The 25,776-nt window shown below is 36.9% G+C and overlaps 1 long non-coding RNA gene across 2 annotated transcripts in view; it reads right to left on the bottom strand.

Annotated features, from left to right (window-relative positions):
• The window catches only part of LOC144311211 (uncharacterized), a 140,383-nt gene extending 115,225 nt beyond the window's left edge, over positions 1–25,158 (bottom strand). For both annotated transcript variants that reach the window (XR_013376776.1, XR_013376777.1), the window contains exons 1-2: positions 25,054–25,158; positions 22,991–23,063 (exon numbers count right to left, since the gene is read on the bottom strand). This is a non-coding gene — a long non-coding RNA (uncharacterized LOC144311211). The remainder of the gene's footprint in view (positions 1–22,990; positions 23,064–25,053) is intronic.
• Positions 25,159–25,776: the final 618 nt, after the last annotated feature.

Below are 25,776 nucleotides of genomic sequence, written 5' to 3'. Positions count from 1 at the left end.
CCCATAATGTAATTGGGAGCTATAATCCCTTGGTTGCTGCTTTTTCAGTGACTTGTTCTCCAAATGAGATAGGAGCTTAATAAAAAATAAAAATATTAAGAGTGAGAAGCCATATACAGAAATGTCTAACATGCAGTGACATTTTAAAGATTAGAATTTAATTGTGCCCGTTTCCCCCACTCGTTTCCCCCACTCTACAGCCTCTTTTCATGTACAGATCTTTGAAATGCAGAGTAAATGGTTCTCATCCTTCTTTGTTTATGGTACAGATGAAAAATTCAACAGCTAGGTCGCACCATAATCTGCCTTGCATACCCTTATAAATTTTCTGTCCTTATTGCCAGTAGAACACTGTCCTCATCAACTTTGAAATGGAAAGCAGTCCAGGATAGAAATTCTTATCCTTTTATATTAGTTATCCTGTTAAAATGATCTGAAAATCACCTTGACTCGGTGTTGCCTTTATTAGTGGCCCAAACTCCAAAATAAAGGTGACACCGAAATTCTGAATATTAACATATCATTGTAATTTAATAGAGGAGTATGCTAGTCCTCATTAATATTCTAAATGCCTAACTGCTCTAATAAGCAATTTAAAGTACTGCTGAGGCAGATAGGAGAAGGAAAGGAAAAAGATCTCAGAATATTGGGTACTTTGTGAGAAACAGGTTATCAAGCAAGTCCAGATTTTTACATAATGCACTTTCAGGGCTATTTGGAAAATATTCATCCTTGGGGTTCATTCATGGGATGCAAACACTGCTGGAATTCTCATGACACTGTGTATTTAGATTTTTTTTTTTTTTAAAGTCACCTTATTCAAATAAAGTGCAAGTTCTTACTATACCAGAAGCTAAAACAATGGCCCAGGTGATGAAATGCTGATTGTGGAGATAACAATGATGATAATAAACATGGAGGGGATAAGATACAGAAGCTAATTGGAATCTGACTAGATTATCTAACACTCTGAATTCTAAGATTCTCAAAGTGGTAAGATTCTGGTCACAAACTTCCCAGCTTTGCTTGGGAAGAAGCTAAGATCAGTTTCTCCTGCTTAGCCTTAGGTCACACCTTAAAAGTAATTTCTTCCAGGAAGCTTCTTCTCAGGTCAGGTTATCTCTACTGGCAGAGTACCCTTCAATTCCCATTCTTATGGTCTATCACATTTTATTATGATTGCCTCTTTAATTGTCTCCTCTGACAGCCTCGAGGGCAGGGATCTTTTCTGTCTTGTTCAATATTTTATTACAGACCCAAGAACACGGCAAGGCACATAGGAGTATTAAATAAATATTTATAGAACAAATACAAAAATAAATATATCCATTCAGGTACTTACTGCTCCAAACTATCTCAAGTGTATCAACCTCTGCTTTTATTTCAAATTTAAATGTTATGTGTAGTTAGAAGAGACTTTTACTTACGGCCCTCTGCTATTTGTGCAATTATGGTAAATAACTTGCTAAAATGTTTAAGATTTTAGCTTTCTCTTTGCAAAATATAGGTTTGTACTCAATGAGCCTTTCCCATCTTGAACAAAGATGAATTCAACAATCATTTATTGATATCCAAATATACATAAGGAATCAGAGTCTGTTGAGACATATCTATTCATTCAACAAATATTTTTTTGAGCACTTACCATATACTACGCAGTGTCTAGACACTAGGGATATAATAGTAAACAAAACAAAGGTACTTGTCTTTGTGGAGTTTATGTGCTGATGAGGGAAGACAGGCCACAAAAAATATGTAAAAAATATAAAGCATCAGATCATAAATGCTGTGGAAAAAAAAATAAAGCCGAAAAGGGAGACAAGGATACAAGAGGGTGGCAGGAGCAGAGGGTGGGGGGTGGGGGAGTGGGGTGGGGAGCAGGAGTGGTCAGAGAAATTCCTCCCTCAAAAAGCAACTCTTGAATAAAAGCCTGATATAGTGGGAAGCCACTTATGTACTTGTCTGGAGGGTAAACATAACAAGCAGAAGAAATTGTAATTGCCAAGTCCTGAGGAATGAACCTAAAGAATGATCCCTAGGTTTTGTGCCCGAACAACCAGATGAATGGAATTGTCATTGAATGAGGCAAGAAGGCTGTGGGAAGTGCAGCTTTGTTAGGACTGTAGGTAGGAAAAGAAATTGGGAATCATCAAAGGATGAAATTATTGAAAGACTGCATCTTGGGACATTCCAAAGTTTGGAAGTCAGGAGAGTGAGGAAGAGCTGACAACAAGAAGAAAACAATAAGACAAAATGAATTTTTTGTTTATTTTCCAACTAAGAAGGAGCAGCCAGCAAGGTAAGCCAGAAACAGAGTGTGGCGTTCTCGAGGCCAAGAAAGAATGGTGTTTAAGAAGAAGACTATGTAAAAGGCAGTTTATAGATCCAGTAAGATGTAGACTCAGGAATTAACCAGTTTACATGGTATCAAAGAGGTGCATGGTAACTTTACCAAGAGAAAGTTCAACGGATAAGTAAGAGGTGAAAGGCCAAATGGGATGGATTCAAGAGAGAATGAGAGAAGAGGAATTAGAACTAACATACATAGACTAATATTTGGAAATGTTTACTATAAGAGGGAGCAGAGCAATGAGGGGCAATTGGAAGAGAGAATAGGGTCGGAAAAAGCTTTGTTTCAGATAGGAGAAATAAAAATCACTTATAAGCTGAGATTATGATCAATGAAAGATAGTAAAACTGACAATTCATGAAAGAAGAGGGAATTATTGTAAATTATGTGCTGGAGTGAGTGAGAGGGAGCGAGACCTAATGTTCAAGTAAAAGGATCAGTCTCCAGTAGAAGAAGGGTCACTTAATCCATAATAACAAGCACGAAGGAACAATAAATGGGCACAAATGCAACCAGGTAGTCAGTGGTGATGATGAATATATTGGGCATTCTTTCTTTTTTGGCTTTTATGTTCTCAGTGAAAGACCAGTGAGGCCAAACACTGAAGAGTGTGAAGACTTAGAAAAGTGAGGACATTGGAGGCTTTAGAACATGGCAAGCAGCTGTCATCAGGAAGAGCAGAGGAATGAAAAAACTAGCAAGATACAATAAGTTTAAGATCCATGCCAAGAGCTTATTTGAGGCTATTAGTTATGAAATTAGATTTCAGCATATGAACTTAGGGAACACAAATATCCTGTCTATAGCAATCATGTTTATGAGTTTCCCCAGCAATGTGTAGTTATCGGGGTACAGATACAAAATAAGTGGAAGATTGGATTTAACCAAGGCAGGGGTTTTGCTAGCCAAGTATAGTAAATATAGAGAGGTGCCAGGTACTTGAGCATGTCTGAAGGAGACAATTTATAATGATAAACCATGAAATTTAAACTGAGTAAGAGGACTAGTAAGATCATGAAAGGGTCACAATGGTTCAGTGACATCAATGGATTGTAAGTCCTAATAATTAAGACACTTGGATCTGAGGTATTTTAGTGGGTGAATGGAAACTAACAGGTTTAACATTGAGTCAGAAAAGAGGTTGAATTTATTGGTAATGACAAGAGAGAACTATGGAAGTGGGTGACCTGGATATGGAGGGTGCAAGGTTATTGAAGGTGAGGTGACAAGGTAACTAACATTCCAGGATCTTGGGAGGATTATCTTCATGGACATTGACATATCCAGGAATTATGATCATAGTATTGGAAAGAGTCAATAATCAAAGAGCTAAAACTTAAAGAGTGATTGGGGTGTCCCAGGGGTAGGTGATGGCTGGGAGAATCTAATAATATGCTGTTCAGGGGTGATAAGTCAACTTGGAAGTGAGAAAGTGAGAGGACCCTCAACTCACCTTCATACCTTGTAGATGTGTACTGTAAGATAAAATGCTACCACTTGAGAGGCTGCAGAGGAAGCAGAAATCCCAGGCAAGAGGCATCCAGCTTTCAGTTGAGCAAGCAAAGAACACAGAGAGAGGATGTTGAGGAAATCAGTAATTTTGCTGGAGATGGGCTGCAAACCCTGGAGGGCATAATGGGACTGTTTCAGGGGAGTCCACTTCTCCCTCTGCCTGCTGCTCCCCCCACTTGTGCTCTTTTTATAAATAAATAAATAAAATCTTAAAAAATAAACAAATAAAATGCAAATTGAATCATGTGGCTTCCCTGATTGAAGCCTTGTGAGGGCTTCCCATTACACACAGAATGAAACCCACATAGTTACCAATGCCAACAGGCTCTTATAAGCAGGCCTCTGCTAACCTCAGTGACTTTGACTCCTACCAAGTTCACTTTCATCCTCTAGACCAGAGTTCCTGAACCTCAGCACTACTGAAGTATGGGCCAGACATTTCTTTGTCTGAGAGTCTGTCTGGTGCATTGTAGGATGTTTGGCAGCATCCCAGACCTCTAACCACTAGATGCCAGTAGCACCTCTCCCATTTTGACAACCAAGAATGTCTCCATGTATTACTAAATGTCCTGAGCAGACGAAATCACCGCTGCGTGAGAACCACTACTCTAGCCGTACAGACCACATCTACCCTCTTCAAATGTGACAGTTGTCTTCATCATAATTGTTATGTTAACTTGACTATACATATATTTGCTTACATTTATTGTCTGCTTCCTCTTTCCTGACTACAAATACTGCAAGGAAGAGCTTTCTCTCTTTTGTTTAATCGAGTACGCCAGCGTTCAGAATGGTGCTAGAAGAATCTTTATTAAATAACGAATTAATATTTCCCTTAATTTGAAATTCATTTATGTCCCTGTCTTCCCCTTTCTATTCAAATTTTTTTACCTGAAAAACCCAATTCAAATATCACCTCTCCCAGGAATCCTTATTTCGCCCTATGAAAACATGGTTTATATCGCTATTCAGCACATTTCTTTTAGCCTTATTTGTACATTTACCTTTTTCTTCTGGCCTATAAGTAACTTCCATCTCAAACACAATAACCTGCTCTCTTCTTTAAAAAGACTGAGATGGAGCCATCACAATTTATATAAAATATAAAAAACATTCATATATTATTTAAGAGAAATGTTTTTTCAATATGAAATTCAAATTTCATTCCTTGTGTACAGAAATACATATTAGGAGACAATATCTTCAAATCAGGAGATGATAGAGAAAAAGTTTCTATGAGCACTGTGGTAAGCTAAATAATGAGCCCAAAAGATACTTCCTATTACCTGGTACATGTAATTTTTGCCTTATATGACAAAAGAGTGAATATTATTTTATATGACAAAGGATGTTAAATTAAGGATCTTGACATGGGGAGGTTATCCTGAATTAGCTGGGTGGACCCTAAATACAATCACAAGCATCATGGTAAGAGGTGGGCAGAAGGAAATACTGACAGAGCAGAGAAAGTGATGTCACAGAGCAGAGATTTGAAGATTCAATGCCACAGGCTTTTATGATGGAGGAAGGGGCCATAAACAAAATAAGTGCAAAGAAATGTAGCCCTAGAAACTGGAAAAAGATTCACCTGAAGCCACCGAAGGGGGCATGGTCTGCCCTGCTGACACTTTGACTTTCACCCAACGACTGATTTCTGAATTCTGACCCCTAAAATAGTAAGAATAAATTCGCATGGATTTAAGCCACTAAATTTGTGGTAATTTGTTAATTAATTAGAAAACTAATTAGGGAACTAATATAAACTCTTTATTATGAAGGCCTATAATAAAAAACAATATAAAAGTGTAACATTGTGTGTAAGTAACTTTGAAGTGAATATCATTGTGTAGAGTGAGAAGTGATGTTGCCAAATTGCTATATTAATGCAAACTGAGGACTTGTAATGTAGAGATGAGAACTAATCTGTGTCCTTTAGAGTACCTCTTCTTCATATAGATTTATGGTAGAAGAAACTATCCACAGGAAATAGAAAGTATATCTAATGTACCTTGGCCATAAGAATTACAGCAACAACACAATATGACTAATTATAATACTTGCAATACTTTACTAGGAAAAAGAGAGCTTTTCCAGGGAGACTATGGAATTACTTAACCGAGTATAACTGGATCCAGGGGTTTACATAATTTCATCAGGACTCTTTAAATCTCTCAATCTGCATTTCCTGAGAAATGGCTATTATAAAACCAGAACATCAAAGTCCTGGTAACAGATCTACAAAAACGTGGCCATCAGGCCAGTTATTCTGCCATTTGTTAAGGCCAATAAAACAGCCTTGCTTATTGATCTTGTTATTCCATTAAGCAGAAATGCCCCCAAGGACAGTTGCAGAGCAAAGAGGAACCAAACCAAGCATGGAAACAAATGAGGGACATGTAAATAAAACTTGTCAACCCAGCATCTGGACACAATAACTAAATATCTTGGGATTTGGGGATTCAGTCTTTACTGGCATCAATTCAGGAAAGGCATTTCTTTATGCTTATCACATAACTCAGAGATTTTTTTTTTAATATCAAAAGGGTAAAACAAATTCTAATAACATATTACTGTATTAAAATAGAAGGTACAGAAAATGAAAATCTAATAATGACAGATGAGATACTGTCATAGGAGGAGGTATCCTCCAATGTTCGACAACAAAGATATTGGAACCAGGTGGATTTGCATTTGAATCCAAGGCCTAGGACTGGCTGTCTGTGCTAATATAGGCAAGTCAGCGGACCCACCCCTCAGCCTAAACTTTTTAATATATAAAATGTGTCTAGCAATAATAATATCTCTTCATTGGTTTGGTTGGAGGATTAAATGAATAAATAAATATAAACTGCTTAAAATAGTTTCTGACACATATTCAATAAGTAGTGTAATTATTAATACTACGCTATTAATGACTTACAAGTCATTAACATCTACCATTAATAAAAAGTTTTATCTTTAAAAAATAGAAATTAGGTTATATGATATCAAAAGCTCCCTCAAGCACTAACATTTTGTGTTTCTGAAACTTTAACATCTCCAGGTCCTATATTCCTAAGCAGTTAGGAGCTGGCTAAAGACTAGAACTATATATGGCTATATTAGCAGGTAACACCTGCTGAACATAGATGGTAAAGAATGGTTGCTTCTCTACCTCCCATAGAGGAGGTGGGAGGAGAGCAGTGTGTGTCTCCTTTGCTCAGGCTCTACCTCATTTTTTAAAATATAAAATCTTGGAGCACCTGGGTGGAACAGTGGGTTAAGTGTCTGACTTGATTTCAGCTCAGATCATGTCAAGATTAGGAGATCAAACCCCATAATGGGCTCTTCACTGGTGAGGAGCCTACTTTAGATTCTCTCTCTTTCCTTCTTTCTCTGCTTTCCCCAACCCTACTGGCTCATGCTTTCTCTCTCTCTCTCTCTCTCTCTCTCTCAAAGAATTTTTAAAAAAAAAAATGAAATACAAAATCTTTATTAAAGGCAATATTGGTCTACACAATACCAACAGTACAATTTTAATCTTTCAAAATCATTTAAATAGCAAAGACCAAGAAATAAAATTTGAGTCAACTGATTATTTTTCAAGCTATTCTCAATGTACATTATCCTCAGTTTCCTTGTTACAGTGAGATACACAAATATAGCTTAAAATCTGAATTAAGAAAATCCTTTTTAGCAACGTACGTACAGATAAGCAGCAAACTCTATTATATTAAACAAATTTGTTCTGCTTAAAACATATAATCGACCCTGGTAGTCATTGCTCTGCTTAATAAGCATTAGGTTATTTTCTCTTTCCAAGCAGAGGGAAATCTGAATTTTATGACCTTTTGGTGATTGGACAGTACCAAATGACTGGGTTCTGGTTAAAGAGTTGTGAACAGAAGTGACATGTGTGTCCATTTGGGACTGGAACATTTAATTGTTGTGTAAGACTTCTCAGACCACATTTTCACTTTACAATGACAAATTTCAAGATGATCCCTTCTCCATCAGCATGTAATTAGAACAAGATGACCCTAAGAAAATCTCCCAGCAAAACTTTTGAATTTTTTGAGGTTGCTCCTATCACAGCACAACTTAGACTACCATGACAGATGCAAATGTGTATATCTAGAAGAGAAACAACATCATGAAAAGTATGAAAACTATGTGCCATTAGCTTAGGAATCAGGTGGTAGGTGGAAAGATAATTATTTTAAAGAGTTAAAAGGATAGCTTTCCATATTATATACTGGCAATACATTTGGTTGAACTCATGTCTACAATAAGTTGGGGAGCCAAGTATGCACTTAATGAACTTTTAGCAACAGGGAAATGGTTGAAAAACAGTGTTATTTGTATGTATTGGTTGCTAGTAGCTATGTTTAGCAAGCTATCAGAATGAAAGAATAGAAAAAAATTGGCTGGATTTCAAGAAGGAATGAAAGAAAATGGATGGGGGGTGTCCTGCAATTTTGGAAACTTGTAAGTATAGCAGAGATAATTGCTCCCAACCCCAAATAATGAGAATAAAATTGAAAAATGCTTTGAGTAACAAAGATTTAAAATTCAAATTTGCAGCAAGAATCAAATAAAGGATGTGGCTATTATGCTGACTCTTTAAAAACCTCTGAATGGATTAAGGTAGCTCTAGTAAATCCTTTCAATTGGATAAAATGATTTAGTGGGGAAAAGAGACTAACAGTGTGAGCCTCACAAGCTCCAAACACCTTCAACTACACAGAGAGGCAAAGGCATGGAGTAAGGAGGAAAAGAAAGATGCCAGACATGAAAATAAGTCTTGAAAAGAATTTTGAATGGGATTATTGACAAATGCAACAGTGCAAATCAAATATTCATAAGAAACTTAAGTTTTTGAAAGAATTTGTTTGTTGCATTAGTCTTGAGTAAAGGAGACTCTGATTGCTTAAGATTTAACCTGTTGGCTCTCAACTTTCTATGGCAAAGACTTACGCTAAGAAATTTACTCATTCTTCCAGGAGAGCATAATCCCAACTGCAACTTTAAATCTGACCAAAAAGGATTATGGAAAATGAATGATATCCCAAAATGTAAGGACATATTTCATGCAGGAAACAGACAAGGGAGTTCTTGGGAGAACTGCCGTTCAAGCAAGGAATAGTTCTCCCCTCCTCATAGGAGGCCCTTCAAGTGTCTGCCCAGTATGATATCAGAACTACCACAGATTAGTGTTGGCTTTGTATTTCCATGGTTCCCATTTCCAAATGGGAGTCTTTACTGCAAGTATGCTATTCCTGTTGCACTATTGTCTACTGGGTGCAAGGTGAAGGAGAGGGTTTCCTAATTCTATATTCTATGACTGGAGGGGACTTTTGGATAGTTCTCCTTAGGAAGAAGGTAAGTACATTTTGCGTGTGAGAAGGAGTGTTAACCAAATATTTGGCGACCAGAAGGGAAAACTGGTAAATTGTGCTGCTTATTCATATCTATTTCTCTCTTTCTGTCTCTCTCTCCCTCTCTCCCTTTTTCCCCCTCTCTTTCTTTCTTTTCCCAGGCATATACACAACTGAATTTCCTGGATCCCTTGTTTTTGAGAGGAATCATGTGGCTATTTCCAGCCAATGAGTTGTCAGAAGAGATGACACCTGTTGTTTCCAGGCAGGATAATTTAATTATTTGTGTCTTATCCTCCTGAGTTCCATTTCCCTCTGCCCCAAAGATCATCAACTTTCAGGCAGCCTCATCCAGAAGAAAAGATGTCACTGAATAGACAGACCATCAGGCCAACTTGTGATGCACATGTGGACTAGTGAGAAAAAGGGTTTTGTTGTTGGTAAGCCACCGAGATTTAGAGGTTAAGTGCCCCACACATTCTGCCTTGGCACTCACAGTTCTTCAGGGTCCTGACAGCTTTCTACTATAAGCATCTGCATCTCTCTACTTTTTTCTGACATGATAGGCCCATGCAAGCCAGGCTGGAATATCAGCCAGTTGATTTCCCAAGGAGAACTCAGCCAATGAAAGATGAGAGCCAAATGACAAAATTTCTTCATTCCTTCCCCACCCTTTTGAAGCACATGCCACACACAACCTTCCAAGATTCCCAGCAGTGTTTGAGTCTCATTGTCCTCTGCAGTAACCTGTTCTTTAATTTACCTGGAATGACATCATTCTCTTCCCTTACTTCCCTACTCCCAATTCTTGGTATATTTCCTATGTAAACTACTGACACACAAATCCTTAGCTCAGGGTTTGTTTCTGCATAAACTCAAGCCATGACATAATGGAGCAATTTAGGGTCTTATCTCCCAGAGAGTGATTTTATATAGGACATATAAAGAACTCGGCGGGGGGGTGGGGGGGTGGGGGGGGTAGAGCTTTCCTGCTCTCTGTATGTTAGAAAGCATATTTTTTGTTCTAGAAGTTTCCTTTAAAACATAAAAAAGAAGGTATAGTAGTATAATACTGAATATTCCTTACCCAACATGTTTTACCAATGGATGCTCTTTCTAAATATTAGTTAAGATTTTTCTTCCTACTTTTTCCTGGTTACTCTGTTTTCTCTCCTACCCAACACCAACAATTACTTCAATTTCATTAACAGCCCTAGGAGGACAGAAGATGCCAACTAAAAGAAACGTCAATTCCATTTGTGGAATAAAATATCAAAATAATGGTAAAGACAGTTATCTCTTGAAAGTAAAGTGATATTCTTGAATACTATGAATAGCAGTAAGAAAATATTCCTACAGCAAGAAACACATGTATAAATAGCACAGGGGAAAGAGAACAGTTCAAGAGCCATACAACTTCAAACATGAGGCTAGATGAGAATTTGCATAGCTGATGATGGGGAGGAAAATTAGAGATGGTATTAAGATGCTAGACTAAAATATACTTCATGGAAGAGAGAGGAACCAGCAACTAGAGAAACCCAAATCTGTCTACATGGGGGCCATTAATCAAAAATAGGTGCCAAGTCAGTATACAACAGGTCTTTTATTGCAGTTCAAATAAGCATTGTGAATTTCCTTCAGGGTGAAGTCCTATTAACCTACTATAACCATCCTGTGTGGGCCTCCCAGCAATATCTGATTCCCTATGCCATGTCAATAATTGAGTAGGAGTGCTAATTGTTTGGGCTAATATTTTGCTCAGTCCTTTCCAAATTATGGCAACCCAGGACACTCACAAGCTACCCACAGCAAAGATTTGATCACCTGGATGTGCAAGACAGATGGGGAAAATCTCCACTTCTTATCTGTACTTGAAAGGAGAATAAATAGAATCAGTTCAAGATTTCCCTCTTCCCCAGCCAAGAGAATGGCAAAAACTACCAAGTATTACACAGAGATTGTTTGAGAGTGGGTGAAAATCATTGGCATAATATAAGAAAATGAAGACTTAAAGTTTACTGATCTCCAACATTTGTTACCATAAGATAAGAATGATAAATTTAGCATATTTTAATAGATATATCCAATGTATTGGCCTAGGCATGAAATAATAAATGCTTTTCCTAACAAGTTAGGTAGCCCCTATGGTAACAAATTTATTTATTCACCAAATATTTATTGTGCAGCTATTGTGCTATTTCTGTGTGGATGGTAAGAGGCTTCTGGGTCTTAATATTGTATTGCTCCAGGATTTTTCTTGGTCTTCTTGTTTCATCTACACGCTCATCAGTTTGAGGGGTTTAAATTTAATACACTGATTAATCTCTCATCCATATCCCTAGCCTAAATCTCTCCTTTGATCTACAGACTAGATATCTAACCGCTTACTACATCTGTCCATTTGGATGTTGTAACAGTCATCTAGAATGATATCCAAAAAAATAACCTCTTGATCACTGCCCACCTATGCCAGCAGTTCTTCCTAATCTAGTAAAATGTCAAAATCCTTTTCCATCTTGAAATCCTTTGGGTTTTTCTTTCCTTTACATTGCAGATTTAAATCATCTGGGGTGTTCCCCTCAGATCCATTGCCAAATGTGGTATGAGTCTGCCCACATTGCCCTGCCTCCACTGCTTTAGCCCACCTAATCAGAAGCACCTTCTACCCAATTACTGTCTCACCTCTTCACTGATCTTCTGGTCTCTTCACTTGACCCATTTTTGTCCACATTCTACACAGAGATCAAAAGTGATCTTTTAAAAAATGTAAACAGGAGCACATCCCTCTGCAGAATTAAGCCACGCAGTGATTTCCAACTACATTTAAAGCCAGTGAACACACATCTCCCGGCCTAGAGGTCCTATAAAAACAGAGCCTCTTAGTACTCCTATCTGACTAGGTTTCCTCAAATTGTGCCTGAACCATGTTTGTCTTTGCATCTCTACCTCCATTCCTCTACAACTGCATTTCTCTCTTGGTTAGTAGGCTCTTCCCCCATCCTCTCTGCAGTATCTTAGCTGTCTTTCCATTTCTTCACTCCAACTCAGCCTCTATTTTTAAATTTCTCCATAGGACTGGTCACTACTGAAATTCTACTTATTATGTATTTGTTTATTTTGTGCCAATTGTCTGTCAACTCTTCACTAAAATGTACATCACAGGAGGGACCTTGTTCTGTTTTCTGCTGTATCTTTAATATCTAGAACAAAACTTGGCATGTAGAAGACCCTCAATAAATGTTTCTGAATGAATGAAAAGCTAATTTCTTGAACCGTCTCCAAGTTTGATTGCTGATTTGGATACATGTATATCACGAGAGAGCTAGTTACTGTACACATGGCTAAGAGCAGAAACCTTGATATAGCAAATAATCTTCCCCTTCTCTAAACTACTCTTTCTTCCTTGTCTCCAGTCACCTAGGAGTTCATCCTTACCAGGCTTAATCACAGAATATGTTTCCTTCTCCTCACTGCAGAAAGGAGAACAGACTCATAAAACAAATATAGAAGCTTTTGTGGAGTTTTGTAAGGTGAGAACAATTTCTTTTTTCTTCCCACTCTCAACCCTTACCTGGAAATCTGCATTTTTCATTGCAAGTTAAGGATCTGTATATGATCTTTAAAAGCCTTTCTCAGGCTGAGGCTCTAATGAGAAGAATAACCATTTATATTTGCATGTGGATTTTTATAACAGATAAAGCAGTATCACATGTCTCACTTAAGCTCCTTAATGATTATCTTAGGCTGTATCATAGGAATTTCTATCCTTACTTCGCAAATAATGTGAATGAAGTTCTGGGAGGATAAGTGGCTTATCCCAGGTTGAACTCTGACAAGTGATGTTACCAGGAGTGGAATTTGTTCTCATTTCCAACTTTTTTTTTCCATTACAAGAATCGTAATCCTGGAAAATATTGGTCCAGAAAATACCAGTCATTAAACAGATGTGGAACTCTATAAAAAAATAAGGCCTAGTATTAATAAAATGTTCTCAAGAGCTTTTCAGTAAACCCAATGATGTCCTTTATATCTTCAAAGAAGAAAATGATCATGTACATGACTCTATTAACAAATGACTCTCTCTCATCCTAGCTTTCCAAAGACTTGAATCTAGGTCTGATATCCATCAGTGAGCTATAAAGAATTGCAAAGGACTGGGTCTGAATAATCATGGAAATTATGAGGCTTAAAAAGATGTGTTGAATCCAAATAGTAGAAGTTAGGAGAGCTTAGGGACTGTGTGTACTTTCCGTTCCACCACTGTTTAATTATACATTCTCAGCCAATTTTATACCTTTTATAACTTTTGAGGACTCAACTTTATCGTGTACAAAATAGGGATAATTAAATGTATTAGTCAGTTCCCACTAGATTGTACTGTGTAACAACATCCAAGTCTTAGTGATTTCAGACAACACAGGTTTATATCCTGCCCATGTTATGTGTTAGCCGTGCTTCATATGTGATGATGCCTGACAGAGATTATTTCTTCTAAGTTCCAGGCTAAAGGAATAGTTTATACCTGGAAAATATTACATTAATAGCACTGGGAACTAAGCAATGGAGAAAGCCAAATATTCAAGCCTATAGCCAATGTTTTTTTTTTTTTCCTTTTGGGGATAACAGAAAATAATTGGAAGCAATAAATCAATATAATCTACAACATAAGAGAACATAATTTATAGGATTAGCTTAAGCATTAAATAAATAAGTTCTTATAAATGTTTAATGCAGGGCAGCCCGGGTGGCTCAGCAGTTTAGTGCTGCCTTCAGCCCAGGGCCTGATCCTGGAGACCTGGAATTGAATCCCATGTTGGGCTCCCCGCATGGAGCCTGCTCCTCCCTCTGCCTGTGTCTCTGCCATTCTCTCTGTCTGTCTGTCTCTCTCTCTCTCTCTCTGTTTCTCATGAATAAATAAATAAAATCTAAAAAATAAAATAAATGTTTAATACAGTTGAGCATGTTCTCAATTATTATACGGATACGAATATATAGATTAGCTTAAGTATCTCTCTCCTGGTTCTCTAATCCTTGCAAAGCTACACAAATTGTCAGTAGGGAACTAACATTTGGAATGTTCTAGGCAGTAATGGGCCCTGTATCATGCAGAGACTTGACATCTTTGAGAGATTAGCAACTGTGTTAAACTAGAAATTTTATATCAACACTGCAGCTGTTTGGGGGGACAGGGTTGAGGGTTTTTGTTATTGTTTTAGTTTTTGATTAGTTTTTGGTTTTTTGTAGTGATAAAAATACTAAAGTATGACATCCTCATTAAGAAGGTACTAGGGTCATAAAATGTACTAGAATTTCACTTTCCTGTGCATTTATCTTAGAGTCTCTTAGACTCATAAAATGCTCTTTTCATAGAAAGAGCAGATTTTATTTGAGTCTTCTGGATTCTAGTGATGTTTCTTCTTACCTCAATCATGAGCTGCTCTAGTCTCTTTACTCCCTTCTTCTTGTCATCTCATTACTCCTACTCATATTCCCTTGTGTCTCACTTAATATTTCCCTATTCTCTTTAAAACACCTTCTTCAGATATTTGTTAACACTATACCCTACTTCATCTGTACATAAGTAGGTCTTCTCCCCAGTCGTGATTAGTCAGAATTGTGATTATGTAAGTGTTTCTCCTATTACCTAACTGCTAATTGTAGGTAACTTTCTAGGAAGGCAGAGAATTGAGTTACAGATTTAGCAAGAATATACCAAAGAGGAAGAAAAAATGTATTTGTTCAGGTCAATTGAATTTTTGTATAGATTTTCATGCACAAAAGCCCACAAGTTTCTCTGTCAGTTATATTGCCACTTCCAGAATTGCTGAAGTTTATTATACCAAGAAGTACTCTTCCATTCCCCACCTACTAGTGTCACTGATGTTATAGTTTTAGGGCACCAGGAATCATATCAGTCTGAGTCCCTTTCCTATGAACCCATTATAAGCTGTTGCCTTCTCTTTGCCCCAGCCATCTTCTCCTACTATATGTGTTCTGTACCTGTTCCAGTCTCCTCTGGCTGAGAGGCCCTACTCCATCTCTCCTGTTATGGATTACATGTTTGTATCTCCCAAAAATTCATATATGGAAGTTCTAACCCCCAACGTGATGGTGTTTGGAAATGGGGGTCTTTGGAAGATAATTAGGTTATGATGAGTTTGTGCCCTTAGAGGAAGAGACACCAATGATTTTGCTATCTCTCTCAGCCTTATGAGGAGGCAGTGAGAAGATAACTATCTTCAAGTCAGGAAGGGAGTTCTTATTAGAAAGCAAATCATAAGGGGTAAGGGGTAGTGGAAAGGGAGGTGGGCAGGGGGTTGGGGTAACTGGGTGACGGGCACTGAGGGGGGCACTTGACGGAATGAGCACTGGGTGTTATATGTTGGCAAATTGAACTCCAATAAAAAAGTAAATAAATAAAAAAAAAAAAAAGAAAAAAAAAAAAAAAGAAGAAGGCAAATCACGGGCAGCCCAGGTGGCTCAGTGGTTTAGTGTTGCCTTTGGCCCCGGGCCTGATCCTGGAGACCCTGGATCAAGTGCCATGTTGGGTTCTCTGCCTGGAACCTATTTCTCCCTCTGCCTGTATCTCTGCCTCTCTCGGTCTCTCATGAATCAATCAATCAATCAATCAATCAATCTTTAAAATAAATAAATAAATGTTTAAAAAAAAAAAGAAAGAAAGAAAGCAAATCACTTTGCACCTTGGTGTTGGTCTCTTCACCACCAGAAATGTGAGAGAAATAAATTCCTGTTGTTTAAGTTACACAGTTTGTGGTATTTTGTAGAGTAGCCTGAGCAGGCTAATGAACCTCCTTTCTACATTTAATCAGACAATGTGAGTTTTATGAGAATAGAAGAATATTGAGAAGAAGCACTTGAAAAATATCAACATTTAAGGAAAAGGCAAAGACCAAAAAGACATGGAATGAAGTTAAAAAGGCATGGTCCTATAAAAATAATTGTATAAGAGAATTTCAGGAATTAGGGAGTTTAGGAACTTCTGGCAATAGGTAGGCTAACCTCCATTAAAAAAAGAACTATAAAGCTGAATAAAATTATTGAAAACAAATTTAGGGCTCTGGAAATCAACAAAAGGAAAAAACACATTAAGAAGTATTTATTCTTGGAAAAACTGCTATAGCTTCAAATGAGATCAGTGGGACTCTGTGGCCTTCTTGGCTGGACCATTCCTGACACCCTACTCCCACTTCCCAGCAGAGTCAAGGAGAGCTGTTATTTTATCATTGTATCTGAGAATCCCTGCAGCTTTGTTGAGAAAGTTTGATTTCAGGTGCAGGGTAGAATTGGTTGCTAATTTATTGACTAAAGTGGTAAACTTGATCAAAATCAGTAAGAAAATTTTTATCTTTGCTAGCCTAAGTTTGTGGTCCTGGTTGGAGAAAGTGGCAGTCTAATCAGCAATTCAACAAGGATATCCTGTCAACGAGAGAGCCACAGAAAGGCCGGACAAGCATTCTACACATTTCTCACTGTCTGAGAAACTGCATGCATGTGGAGAAGACACTGGAAAGAGCCTATAATTCCGGTGAAGGCAAGGGAGACTTGAAAATAGGCTTAAATTTGAATGTACCCCCAAAGTCATACAAACTAAATGGGCAGAGGGTATAGAAGCTTTATGGGCTTTGGGTGTTTGAGCACAATTCCTGTCTAACTCACTGACTCATCATTAGCTATGCAGAGACAGGGAAATCCTTAAAATCTAAACAGAGATATCAATAGCAACATACTGCAGTGAAGATAGATTTTGCAGTTTATGTTTGGCTAGTTATTTTTTTTAACATTTCAGAAAAATAAGTTGGAATTCAGAGTTAATAACAATGTATTATTGAAAATGTGCCATCAATATATGAGATATATGGGGAGGGAGGCAGTTAATAGAAAATGTATAGAAAATGATGCTGAGTGAAATTCAAATGTTGAATTTGTCAGACAAAAAATTCAAAAGTAAACTATGCCTAGAGAATTAAAGGAAATGTGACAACAATGACTTGAGATTGACTCTCTCTAGAAAAATGAGAACTATTTAAAAAAGAAATTCTAGGGGCAGCCCAGGTGGCTCAGTGGTTTAGCGCCACCTTCAGTCCAGGGTGTGATCTCAGGGACACCGGATCTGGTCCCACATCGGGCTCCCTGCATGGAGCCTGTTTCTCCCTCTGCCTGTGTCTCTGCCCCCGGCCCCCTGTGTGTGTGTGTGTGTCTATGAATAAATAAATAAATAATCTTTAAAAAAAGAAAAAAGAAAAAATTCTAAAGTTCACATGTACGGTAACTGAAATAAAAATGCACTAGATGGGTTCTGTAGAAAATTTGAAGTAGGAGAAAAGAATCAATATACAGGAATGCAGGAAGGAAGATATAAAGAATAATCTAATACAAAGAATAGTGAGAAAAAGATTAGAGGAAAATGATAAGAGTTTCAGATTCCTGCAAGACAGTATCAGTCATATCAATATCTGTAGAGTCGAAGTTCCAGAGAAAGGAAGAGGAGAGAAAGTAACAAAAAATTTTTTTTGAAAAAATAATGGTCATAAATTTCCCAAATTTGATAATTATTAATCTACTGATCCAAGAAGTTTGACAAACACCAAGTATGATAAATACAATAATAATCATACCTAGAAGCACCATAGTCAAATCAAAGAGAAAAACCTTGAAAGCAGCAAGAGGAAATGGCTCATCACGTTCAGAGGTGCAACAATACAATTGACGGTGGACTTCTCATCAAAAACAGTGAAAGCTGGAAAGCAGTGGGATGGCATATTCAAAGGGCTGACAGAAGGGGAAAAATTATTACCTAAGAATTCTATGTCTAGTAAAAACTATTCCTCAAAAATGAAGATTAAATAAAGGTATCCACATTTTAGAAAACCAGAATTTTTTGCTGAAGGCGATGCTAATGCTGAGCCACCCCGGGCTGCCCAGCAAATATTTTGAAACACAAAAGAAGGAAGAAGGAAAAGTAGAACAAAAATGACATGAGATATATAGAAAAGACTGCAAACTGACATGTGAAAACCTAACCATGTAAAAAAAAATACATTAAATATCAAGCTTTTAACTACTGTAAAAGGCAGAGATTGTCAGACTGAATGTAAAGAAATTAACAGCTATATTACTTCACAAAACATATACTTTAGATTCAAAAACACAAATAAGTCAAAAATTACTCTTTTACAAAGAGTAAAAACTATACTACACAAACAGTAAATATAAGAAAGCTGGAGTAACTATATGACAAAATAGACTTTAAGAAATATCACAACAGGGATGCCTGGGTGGCTCAGCAGTTTAGTGCCTGCTTTTGGCCCAGAGCGTGATCCCGGAGTCCTGGGATCGAGTCCCACATCAGCCTGCCTGCATGGAGCCTGCTTCTCCCTCTGCCTATATTTTTGCCTCTGTGTGTGTGTGTGTGTTTCTCATGAATGAATGAATGAATGAATGAATGAATAAATAAGATCTTAAAAAAGAAAAAAAAAAGAAAGAAATATCACAACAGGGGCACCTGCATGGCTCAGTCAGTTAATCATCCAACTCTTGATTTAGGCTCAGGTCATGATCTCAGGGTTGATTGAGTCCCACATCAGTCTCTATGCTGAGCATGGAACCTGCTTAGGATTTTCTCTCTCTCTCTCTTCCTCTCCCCCTTTCTTCCTACCACAAGAGATAAAAAGATATTTCATAATGATAAAATGGTTAATATATTAGGAAGATAGAGCAATTACTTATGTATGTGCATATAAGAAAAGTCTCAAAATACATTATGCAAAAAGTAATATTTGAAAAGAGAAGTGGTAATTTAATGATTACAGTAAGATATTTGAAACCTCCTAAACATAAAATCAGCAAGGCTGTAGGACTGAATGGCACCATAAATTAACATGGCCTAAATGACATATAGAACATTCCAAACAATAGCAGAATATGTACAGTTTCCAAGTACAAATGGAAAATTCTTCAGTTTATACAATATTCTAAAACACGAAACTAAAGTCCCTATAAATGGAAAAGAATTAAATTGGTACAAACTTTATTCTCTAATCACAACTAAACCAAATTAGAAGTTAACCTAAAAATTTTTGTAAATCTTTAAATATTTGGGGGATTAAACAGCACACTTCTAAACAACCCACATTTTGAAGGAAAAAAATCACAAGAGTAATTAGAAACATCTTTAATTGAGTTAAAAAGAATATAATCTTTTGATGCAACTAAATCAGTAATTAGAAGGAAATTTAATATTTTATAGGCTTATAATAGAATCAAAGAAATAAAACCAATAATTAAGCTTCCATCTTAAGAAGTTACGAAAAGAGGGGCACTCGGATGGTGTGGTTGATTAAGTGAATGACTTTTAGTTTCGGCTCAAGTTGTGATCTCAGGATGGTGAAATTGAGCCCCCACACTGGGCTCTGTGCTCAGTGTGGAGTCTGCTTAATATTCTCTCTCCCTTTCCCTCACTCCTTACCTGTCCCCTCACCTTTCATAAATAAATAAATCTTAAAAAAAAAAAGAAGTTACAAAAAGAAGAGCAATTCAAACTCAAAAAAGGATGACATAATGAGTATCAGAGCTGAAATCCATAAAATGGAAAAAAAATTAAAAATCAAAAGCTAATTCTTTGAAAAGAAAAAAAAAGATAAACCTTCTTTGCTATCTGGCAATGAAATGACATAAAAGAGATCAAACTACATGATTTCATTATATAAAGCTTAAAAACAGGTAGAACTAACCTACAGGGGTAGGAGTAAGAATAATGATTGCTTTTGTGGATGAGAGAGTAGTGATTAGAAAGAGGCATGAAGGAAAATGTGTAGGAGTCTGTAATAATTTCTTGCAGTGGTTGTTGTAGACTGTGGTTACACTGGTGTGTCCATACTTTAAAGATTCACGAAACTGTACACTTATGTACTGTGCACATTATACTTCCATAAATATTTTGTTAAAATTACAAAACACGTGGTTTTAAAGAAGAATAACAATTGAGGAGTAACAATTGAGGAGAGAAGGAAAGAACTAGAAGAGAAAACTTATACAACATCCAAGAGTGACAAAGAGCTGGAAATAGAAAAGAGATTAAAAGATAAGGCCATTAAAACTCATGAAAAATTTATCAAAGTGACAACCTTGAACAATTCTGTAACTACCACAGATATTTAATGAGTAGTTGTTTATCTGCCCACAAAGCAAACACCAAGACCAGACAGCTTTATGGATATGTTCCATCTATCTTGAGAAACAGAAAAGTTTCATCTTCTACAACTTTCCAGAGAATAAAAGAAATTGTACACATAAATGCAAACTTGACATATAACAGATAGACCAGTGGAAAACAGGACAGAAAGATTAGACTCTTCAATAAATGTACTGTGACAACTGGGAACCAAAGTTCCAAGGGAACAGAACTAAGCAGAGAGGACAAAACAATCTCAGAAATTAAACACAATGTTCTTTCATGCTTTTTTCCAAAAGCAAGTATTCTCATTGTTATTTTCACAATTTTGGCCATACTTCAGCATTGCAGCGGATCAGTATATTCAGACATAAATCCAATACTTAGAGTAAGGAAACCACTTTTGTAATCATTGAATCACGGCTGGAGTACCATTCAATGTAGCTGTCGTTTTTTTTTATTTATTTATTCCAAGTGAATATTCACTAGAGAATCTTTCTAGATTTTGTTTTGTTGTAATTCCTATTGGAATACTGTATCTGTAGTGCTGTGTGTTTAAGACAGCTTTGCCATTGCCATGATTCTGCAGCTCCTCAGATACCTTGCCATGGTTGGACTGAGTCTCTGTGGGACAGAGCCCTCTGGTGATCTTAGGGTATCTGAGCTCTAGGAGAGTTACTTGAATTGATTTACACCAAAGTTGTGGTTTCCAAGCAGAATAATATGTAGTTTTATAAGAAAACTATACCTCTTAATACATACAAACAGTAAAAAGAAGCTATAAGTAATAAATAATTGAAGGCAAGTACAGTCTCTGATTTGGAGACTAGTGAGACCTGAAAGGATTACATTTCTGTTTAAACTTCATGGCCTCACTATCTGTAGAGGAGAAAACAGGAAAATTAACAGATTTTCATCTATGGAGAAAAGAGCCAGCCCTTGCATGATTGTTACAGTTAGGTTTTTATTCAAAACAGCTGTAATTTAGTTATTTAAAAATTATTTTGTGTGATATCTGCAGAACAAACAGATAAAAACCCAGAACTGCCAGTCAGTTATTGCCCATGGAATTTTAATTAAATTAGGTTACATTTCAGTCCATTTATCAAAGAATATGCCATTTATATTTTGGGAAAGATAAGCCTTATCAAATATAATATAAAAGAAATTCATCTCAAAACCCTGAAGGCCCTTATTGGGTCCTGTTGGATGGAAGAACCACTACACATCCTCATAGGATATGCCTGAGTGTACAGTTCAGGAAAGGCTATCACTTGATCAATGAAACCTTGTAGGAAATACAGAGGAACTGCGCTTTCTGAGCCTGGCAGCTAAGCAAACAATCATTCTACTTCATAAAAGGGATGTGACAAAATTGATCAAGGCCATTCTGAAGTTTACGGAGCTACAGTGTTTGCACAAAGGGCGAACACTTGAGCTCTGTTATAAATGAAACATCAGTTGGACTGGTGGGCAAATGTGGAGACACAGACATGCCTAGAGCAGATTAGGCATTAGGGCAGGCACTTGACCTCCTGGTACAAAAGCAGCAAGGTTAAATTTGTCTCAACTGAAGGGACAGTGAATTGCCAAATCCCTTCAAATCCACAGTACTTCTTGCAACCTTGTTTTCCTCTTCATTTCTCGGCCACCACCCAAGCTCAGGCCCTCATTGGCTTTTGTTTGCCATATTGGTTTGGAATGTGGTAATGGTCTCATTTCTGTTATTGCTGCATTTTATACAAGTGCTGAAATACTTTATTAGAGTTCATGTTACACATTCTGATCATGTTGTATCTGTTGTCCAAAAATGTTCCATGCCTCTTTTTATTCCTTCATATAATCCTCATATTCTAGCATGGTCTCACCTTATTCTCCCCAAATGGGACTACTTGAAGTGTGAATGTGATTGGAAGGTCCCTATCTTCTTTGCAAATCAATAATCTACTCACCCTTTAAGGCTTATTTCATTTGCCTTCTTTTGTTTATTTCCCTGACAGTCTCCAAAGCCCAGACTACCTCACTTCTTTATCTATAAAGCTGATCATACATCATTCTTTTTACTTATGTATATGTCTATTTCTGCTCTTAAAAGTAAGGACCTTGAATTCATGGGCTGCCTCATTCATTGGAATCCCCAGTACCTACCACAGTTCTTAGCAAATAGAATGTTTGATAAATGGTTATTCAATCGAACTGAAAATAATACCAAGTGGACTTTTTTTTTTTTTTTTCCCCTATCTGAATCTGAAAACTTCCTGTGCTGGGTGAACTTCCTGCCCCAAGAAACTCTATGGGGAAGAGATTCTATCTCTTTTTAATGAAGTTGAAATTGGCTTGCTTACCCAGGTCACTGGGGCACCAAAGATTAGACTATGACTCAGGATTCACCAATTTGATACCCACCCTGTCCTTCAGAGGAGGGAGAAATCATGGAGAGCTCTAAGAGCCATAGGTCATACAAGATCTAGTTGCAAGCAATGGTGCCTATTGCAGCAGTATACTGCCATGCCAAATGTGTTGAGACTATTTTGTGACATGATTTGGGGCACTGTTGCGGGTTTCTCTCATTCTTACCTTCAGCTCCTCTGGAGATTCTCTGGCAGATTCAGTTCTTTTTACTTAACTTGGGCAAAGTCAGTTTCTGTTCCTTGTAATAAAAAGAAACTTCATGGATACAGAAGATATTGCTTCACACCATGGTGGCTCTGATCACGTCTTTCTCTTTATTTAGAATGTCCTGTTTTGCCTAAATGTTCTCACTTATCCTTAAAGATCCATCAAAAAAGCCATCATCCTCATACACGTTAAGTAGAAAGGATCACACAGTGATCGTACTTGATGTTCTCTCTCTCTTACCCTTTCTCTGTCTCCCTTGATTCCTCTCTCCTCCTCCTCTCTCCTTTTCTGATTTGAACCCCCAACCATTTGCTTTCTTTATTATGCCCTCTTACAGTATTTGCTATAGTCATACAAAAAAAAATCTGTTTTATGTGAACTTGGATTTATCTGTTTGAGGACAAAGATTGGGTTTTATAGTATAGTATGCTCATAAATAAGTAATAGTTGCCTCTCTGGGGGAAAAAGTGCATGTCGATCTATATCTATACATAGATATAAATAAACATAGATATGTTTATATGTACAGAATTTTATATATGCATACAAGTTTATTAAAATTTAACTGATATACAGAATGTATAAATACAATTTATAGATAATAAAATATATAACTTTATTGTAAATTCCACATAACCAATTAATTCTCAGATAGTCTGATTTTTGCCAAACTCTTGTATCCATAACCAAACTATGCCTGCAATTAATAAGAATATTTCTGACATGAATGTTGGCTAATATTTTATATTAATGAATAAGATGAAAGGGAAACAAGGTAAGTATGTTGGAACTTTACTCATTTTTCAATGACATGAGTGACTTCATTCCTGATTTGAATAACAGTTGAATACTGAGAAAGTGTTTTTTCAATCTTTTTTTTTTTTTTTAAGATTTTATTTATTTACTCATGAGAGACACAGAGAGAGAGGCAGAGACAGGGCAGAGGGAGAAGCAGGCTCCATGCAGGGAGTCCGACGTGAGACTCGATCCCAGATCTCCAGGATCACTCCCTGGGCTGGAGGCGGCGCTAAACCACTGAGCCACCCGGGCTGCCCGTATTTTCTCAATCTTTTGTGCTATTTACAATGTTACAGTTATAGACATAACATACTTTTTTAAAAAGATTTTATTTATTTGAGAGAGAGGGAGGGAGAGAAAGAGGGAGTGAGCACAGAGAGAGACGGAGAAGCAAACCCCCCAGCTGAGCAGAGGACCCTATTATCTAGAACCTATTATCTAGATCATGATCTGAGCCAAGGCAGACACTTAGGACTAAGCAACCCACACACCCTAGACATGACATAATTTCAAGTTTAATCTGTACTATAGATATTTTCTGTGTAACATTCTTAAAACTAGACAACCAACAAACAATAAATCACACCCTGAACTGCAGTATTTGCCTATTTCCATGGTCTAAGTACTCCTGGCATGGCTGATTTCAGACTATAAATGTAATTCCACTCAGGGCAAAGTTAGAAAACTACATGCAGTAGCACGTGATTACTTCCACTCTAGAGATTCAATAGATACAAATGATATTCAAGAACAAAGACAACAGTAAAATGCATAAAAATTAGGGAATAATGATTTTTGAGTGCTCTTTTAACTTATTCAAAGGTAAGTTTATATAATTTAATTTTTCACATGACTATTTAGCCAGCTAACAAAACTCCTGAAAATTTAACAATTGATTCTTAGGAGACTGTACAAGTTACCTTCAGCATACCACTGAATTAGTGTTGTTCCAGACAACACTACAAGACACTATGGGGATATATAGTAGGTGCTCAAAAAAACACTAATTTAAATATAATTTGATGGTTTGGCATTTATCAGAGCAGAGCTTATCATCTCTAGGCCCTGCCAGGATAATTTCAATAAGTACACAATGTGAATTTTCTCTAGGCTCTGCGACCCAAAGAGTGTATCAGATTACCACTAACTTCCTAAAATTCCAACTTCCTAAAATTCCTTAGAGATTACAGGGAGAAAGAGAGAGAGTCTTCTCCATCACTTACCTTGAAACCAGCACAGCCATAGGCTTCCCATAAAGAGAGCAGCATGCTGGCCTTGTATTCTTGCAGGGCTCCTGATAATCACATGTCCCTTGAAGTTTCTTGGTGCTATTTTTGGATTATCACTGGGAGTTCTAAATACCATAGACCTCAGACATTTGAGTTCAGAGGGTTCCAAAGATAGTATATAACTTGTTAAAATTTCGCAACCAGCAGACCTATATTAAAATCCCATTTTACCGTTATGAGTTTTATAATCTGAAGTAACTCATTAACCTAAGTGACTTTCCTCACTAAGTGAGAACAAAACTATTATAAGAAATCAGTAAAAAAAAAAAAAAAAAAAAATTCAGCTAGGTAAAAATGATGCAGGCCCAGGGATTCAGTTTTGTTTTTTGTTTTTTTTTAATAGACTGGGCATATGCAAGGATACTATGGTGCCCCCTTTACCCCAGCCCTAACACTAAAACACTGTTCTTATTAAGGAAGAAAACATTTTATTTGTAACTCCCAATGATCTCTCTCTCCCCCTTCTTCCTCATCAGCCATAGCACTTTATTATCTAGATAACATGTTTTATCTAATTATATGCAGTTCTGCCTTGTCTTTTAATTGCTTCCTATTTGTAAATCTTGCTTCCCCACTTCATCTTGCTCACCATCACATCACACGTCCACTCCAGGTTAGATTGTAATTTCCTGAGGACTGCAATCTAGCATGAAAATT

The sequence above is a fragment of the Canis aureus genome, chromosome 3 (genome assembly GCF_053574225.1).
Source record: "Canis aureus isolate CA01 chromosome 3, VMU_Caureus_v.1.0, whole genome shotgun sequence".
Classification (NCBI taxonomy): Eukaryota; Metazoa; Chordata; class Mammalia; order Carnivora; family Canidae; genus Canis; species Canis aureus.
The sequence above is the reverse complement of the archived record's forward strand: the minus strand, read 5'-3'. Positions and strand labels throughout refer to the sequence as shown.